Below are 5,365 nucleotides of genomic sequence, written 5' to 3'. Positions count from 1 at the left end.
ATTGCAAAGACCATGGCCTCATGGCCTCTATCAGATGCACCTTAATCTCTAGAGTGATACCATCACTCTTCAGTACATTGGAGAGGTCCCTAACAGCAGACTTTCCCATCGCAATACATTTTTTAATTTCCTGGCTGCTATTGCCAAGAGTGTTGACTGTGGAGCCAAGCAAACTAAAGCTGTGAGTAATCTCAATCTCTTCACCATCCATCCTGATGCTGTCAGTTGGTCCAGTGGTGATAATCTTTGTCTTTTGGATATTTTTTTTTTGACAGTTGAAACCTATGCATTTATTTCTGTGATTCCAAAAGGACACTAAAACCCCCCAAAACCCACAGCTTGTCCACTCTTCCCTTCCCCTCCCCTTACAGTGTGATCTTTCTGGTTCCATTACCAGACGACAAGGCAGGAGACACACAGTTTAGAGGGGCCAATTCAGTCATCGTGGCAGAAAGCGCCACACCCTTTGCACATGATCATGGCTTTCAATCGGCAGTAACATTTCGAAGGTGTATCCTCTATGCTGTTCTCTTCGGAAAAGGCCTGGACAGGAAGGGTCTGGCCGTGGCTATTGGGATTCCTAGCTTGGCCAGCAGGGATGGTTGTGACGGTCACTGAAAAGGACATCACATCACTCATGTTGCTAGACACCTGGCTACCGTCAGGCATGCCCGGTAGGGAGGAGCTGCGGTCCATTTCGGACGAGGTGGAGACGTTGATCAGGCCCTCTGTAGCTTGGCCCTATCTACGTGGGGCTTCCGTACAGCTGAGAGGTCTGCAATGGTGGAAGGAGCAGAGGCTTATGTGTGGGGCTGTCTGCAGGGAGAGGAACAGCAGAATTGAAAAGCTCAGGGCTGCTGCACATCATTTTTCCTTTCACCGCGTGAGCCACTTGCTTCTGTGCTGCCTGAATAAAATCTCTGGCTAGCCTCTTTTCATCGAAGCTTTGGCCTCTAGAGAACAGGTAGTTCTCTTTGCTTAAAGTGGTCTGCTCATTTCCAGGTGTTTCTGCCTTCATGTTCTTCATGGTCAAGCAGTCACTGGTGGACAGGGCGTCTCGACTGTGGAGCCCAGGACTAGCTTCGCTCTTGTCTGAACTCTGGGGAGCCTGAGCCTCCTTCTTCACCAGTAGAGATTCCTGTTCGTCTCCAGTACTCTCCTCCTCGCTGTCCTCGTCTCTGCTGCTGCCGCTATCTCCAGCTGGCTTTTTACAGTCTGTGGAGCTCACCTTCAAGGCCTCCGTGGGGCTACTTAAAGAAAAGCGGTCTTCCGGGTTTACAGAATGGGTCCTTCTAAAGCTCTCTGACACCCTGCCGTAGGTGGAAATATTCAGCAAGTAGTGGCCTGACATCGCAGGCTTGGATGTCCTTCTGCCGGCAAACCCTAGCATGAACCTCTGGCTTGTGGAGATGCTGTCTGCCTGGAAACCTGATTGGGCAAAGCTGAACTGGCTGGGCTGCAGGACAGGGAGGGTGTTCTGCCTTCGCACCCTTTTAATGAGTGTCTGGAGGATCTGCTCTTGAGTTGCTTTATTCAGTCCTTCCTGGTATGTGTGCGTGTCAGTGTTGGAATCCCTCAGCTCCTTCGTGGAGAAGAACTGCAGGGTCCTCGGAACCTGGGGGAGCTGCTTGCCCGGCAATGCCTTCCCCAGTAGCGGGGCAGCAGGGTGGCACTGCCTGTCGTTCATTTCCTCTCTTGTGCTACTTTCTATAATGCTGGGACCTGTGGGTGCTCCTATCCGCTTTTCCTCTTTAGTCAGCAGAACAGTTTTCATTTCGACTTTGGTGAGAGGTTTAGGGAGGATCTGCTCCATGGGTACATCTTTGCCCTGGAGCAGCTGAGTGACCAAAGGATTATTAGCTGGGATACTAGAGTTTGGCCGTGAAATGGGTCCATTCATATTCGAAGAAGCTCCTGGGGCTTTAAGGCTAGAAATTGTTGGCAAAGTGCTTGAGGATGGAACTGATCCAGCAGGTGCTGTGGTTACGCTGGGTGGGCTGGAGGAAATCTTTCTAAAGTGGCTGTTGTCAATAATGACGCCAAAGGTGGGACCATATCCACTGGAGCTCTAGCAGTTGTCTCTGCTGAGGCCGAGGGGTTTGGTGTATTCTTAGTGGAACCAGCTTTGGGGTCAACTGTGCCATCAACTGTAAAAGGAACAGGTAAGGCACCTGAGATTAGAGCAGGGCCTGCTAGAGTAGAAGGGTTCTGTGCGTGGCTGAGCGAGGCCACAGTGGCTGTTGTCCTGCTGGGGTTCAGTTTCTCTAAAGCTGGTGGGGGTGGGTTAGTGTGGGGTGGTGATGGGACACCTGTGCATGCTCTGCTGATGGCAGATGAGGGAGGCACTGAGGGGCTTTGCTGTAGTTGTGCTCCAGAGACACTAAGAGGCTGAGCCTGGCCTGGGCTCTGGGTCTCAGACTGGGGCTGAGTCTCTGGACCACAGGGTAAAAGCTCTCTCGTACCTCCCCTGCTTCCAGTTCCTGCCAGTTCCAGGGTAGGGCCTCTTCTGGTTTCAATGGCTTGGTCTGAGCCCGGGCTCCCTCCTCTAGCAGTTTTCCTGTCACTGGTCTCTCCTGGACCTTGTCCACCCCCTGGACCAGGTCCTGGAATGGTCCCTCCAAAGGAGGCGGCTGCAGGGGCGGCGGCAGCGGCGGCGGCAGCTGCCCTCTGTGCTTTGACCAGCTGGGCTTTTGCTTTGATGTCTGCAAGGGTTCTGGCTCCTGTTCTGTTAGGACTAGTGAGGGACATTGGAAAACGAGCCCTGGGAGAGACCTGCGATGTAGGAAATGGCATGAGGGAGATTCTGGAGACTGGGATCTTGAGAGGCGGTACTCTTCACACCTGGCCCCTGTCTGCTCTGTTGAGAAAGGGCTGTGGCGAGCCCGGAAATGGCTGCTGGTGCAGGCAGTTTTCAGTGACCCGCGGCCTCTTCTCCCAGCTTGTCGGGGGCTCCTCTTGGATGAGAGGAGACTTTCTCTTGAGGCCTTCAGGGCTTTGATCAACTCGAGCTGACAGGGGCTCCTTCATGGTGGTCTCCTGTGGATTTGCTTCCACTACTGGCTTCATCACTGGTAGTTCCACTGCAGGACTCGTAGGTTTGCTTGGAGATCTAACTAAAGCATCCTGGCTCTCATTTCTGCTGCAATTAGAAGATGCTGTGAGATGATTCTCTTTCTCAGAATCCTCAGCAGTGATGGGCTTCTGTTCCAAGAGATCTTCATATTGTGGACATTTGACAGGAAGAATGCTGCTAAGCTCGTTCGTGCTGCTGGCTGAAGAAACAAGAGGCTCCGCAGATTGGGTGGTGTCTGGGGAGATGGTCGGGAGCACCGTATCCTGGCTCTCTGGCTCCTCCTTCTTTCCTGGTGATGGCACCTGTACTTCTTCTTTAGATTCTGCCTGGACACCTACTGGGGCTATTCTGATGGGAGAGGCCTCTGAAGGAAGACTGGATTTAGGCTGCTCAGCTGAAATTTTCTTTATTTTGGCATCACTGGTTGAAGTTAACTGTTTCTTGGCCTCATCGAGGCTCAGGCCAGAGCTCTGGCCATAGTAGCTTTCAAAGAATTGTTCTTTCCAAGGCTCCACTTTTTTCTCCTTTTCAATTTCTTGCCGAATTCTCACCTACATTTCAGGTGTAAATTCACCTTCTGAGAGTCTTTCCTTCCAGCCTTGGGCTGCTGAAGTGAAGAACTCATTGTTAAGAGCTGAACCGTTTAATTTCATCAAACCATCTGCACCAACCTGCCGATCTACTTCTGGAAGCAACAGAAGCAGTCTCTGCTGACAATCTCCAGGCAGAACGGAAAAGGTGTGTTTGTTGATCAATGCTCTCAGATTAGTATTAACCAGAATAGAGTCCGGTGTCTCAACATCAATATCCGCACATTTAGTCCTTTTCATTTGTCTTTTGTGCAGCCTGTCAGACCTTTGGAATGACTTCTTTCCCAAGCCGAGCAAAGGATTTTCTACTTTAACTGAAGAACAAAAACTGGAGTTTGAGTTTTGGGGGCTTGTTGACTGTCCATCAGTTTGCTTTCCTTCCCATACAGGTTTGGCAGGCGCAGGATCACTGGCGGCTTTGACAGTCTTTAAAGACAGATGCTGGCCGGAGGAGATGGACATGCTTGGTCTGCATTGCTGCTGCTGCTTCTTCTACTGTTGCTGCTTTAGAGCCTGCTTGAGTGCCTTCTTGCTGTGCTTCTGTGATGGAGAAATGACTTTACCTGCTGGAATGGAGGGTGATGGACAGCCTGACTGAGGGGAAGATGGCTGTGACAGTCTAGATGATACTTTTCTTTTCCACCTGCTCTTTTCCCCCTCCTTGTTGCTGCCACCGTCACTGCTGCTGCTGCTGTTCTCGGAGCTCTGGGAATCGGACTGACCATCGCTGCTCTCTTCGGAACCTTCTGATAGCTCCTTCACCCCATCCGGCACATCTTTCTTCAGTGTATATACTCCCATTCTACCTGGACCCTTATAGAAGATTCCCTCTTCACCTCGGGAGTTTGTATGCAGCATGGCATTCAGGCATGCAAGAGGGGAAGTCCCACTTCTGATTTCTTTTAGTCCTTCTCTCTGGATAACTTGAAGAATTTCTTTATGACTCATGGGTGTATTAGGGTATTTTTCTAAGACCGTGTTGGCGGCCTCCGCCCAGGTCCTGCCCTTCTTCCTATGGCCCTTTTCCCTCATGTCGGGTCTTGAACTGACTGGGAGGCTCCCGTGTCCGGGCTCCGGCCGCCCTCCCTGTCTGCTCTGCCCTGCGCTGCTTTTCCCGCGGTGCCGGGAAAGATAGGAGAAAGGGGAAGTCAGAGCTGAGAGGCACCCAAGCAGAGGAAGTCGCGGGGGGTGGTGCGCGGGAGAGGGGGTGGGTGTCTATGGGGCGGCCGGTCCTCTTGCTGCCGTTGCCACTGTCTTTTGGATATTGAACCTCAATCCATATTGAAGGCTGCAGTCCTTGACCCTCTGTAGCAAGCACTTCAAGTCCTTCTCAGTTTCAGAAAGCAGGGTTATGTCATCTGCATAAGGCAGATTGTTGATAGATCTTCCACCAACCCTGACGCCACATTTCTCTTCATAGAGCCTAGCCTCCCACATAATCTGTAGAGCCCAGCCTCTCACGTAATCTGTTCTGCATACAGGTTGAAAATGTATGGAGACAGGACACATCCTTAGTCATTGTCCAGCTTTCAGATGCATAGCAAGTATTGGAGAAGACCACAACTTGAATCAGGCACACCTTAGTTTCTAGACTATCATAATCTAGACTGCCCTTAATACTCTGGAGAGGTCTCTGACTGGCAGACTTTCTCAAAGCAACTCTTCTTTTGATTTCCTAATCGCTGGTGCCAAGAGTGTTGAC

The 5,365-nt window shown here is 51.2% G+C and overlaps 1 pseudogene; it reads right to left on the bottom strand.

Annotated features, from left to right (window-relative positions):
- Positions 1-390: 390 nt before the first annotated feature.
- On the bottom strand, positions 391-4,910 carry LOC102872019 (annotated as a pseudogene).
- Between the last annotated feature and the right edge of the window lie 455 nt (positions 4,911-5,365).

This window comes from Elephantulus edwardii, unplaced genomic scaffold, assembly GCF_000299155.1.
Source record: "Elephantulus edwardii isolate Elephantulus edwardi_28Jun2011 unplaced genomic scaffold, EleEdw1.0 scaffold00358, whole genome shotgun sequence".
In the NCBI taxonomy this organism is placed as follows: Eukaryota; Metazoa; Chordata; class Mammalia; order Macroscelidea; family Macroscelididae; genus Elephantulus; species Elephantulus edwardii.
The sequence above is the reverse complement of the archived record's forward strand: the minus strand, read 5'-3'. Positions and strand labels throughout refer to the sequence as shown.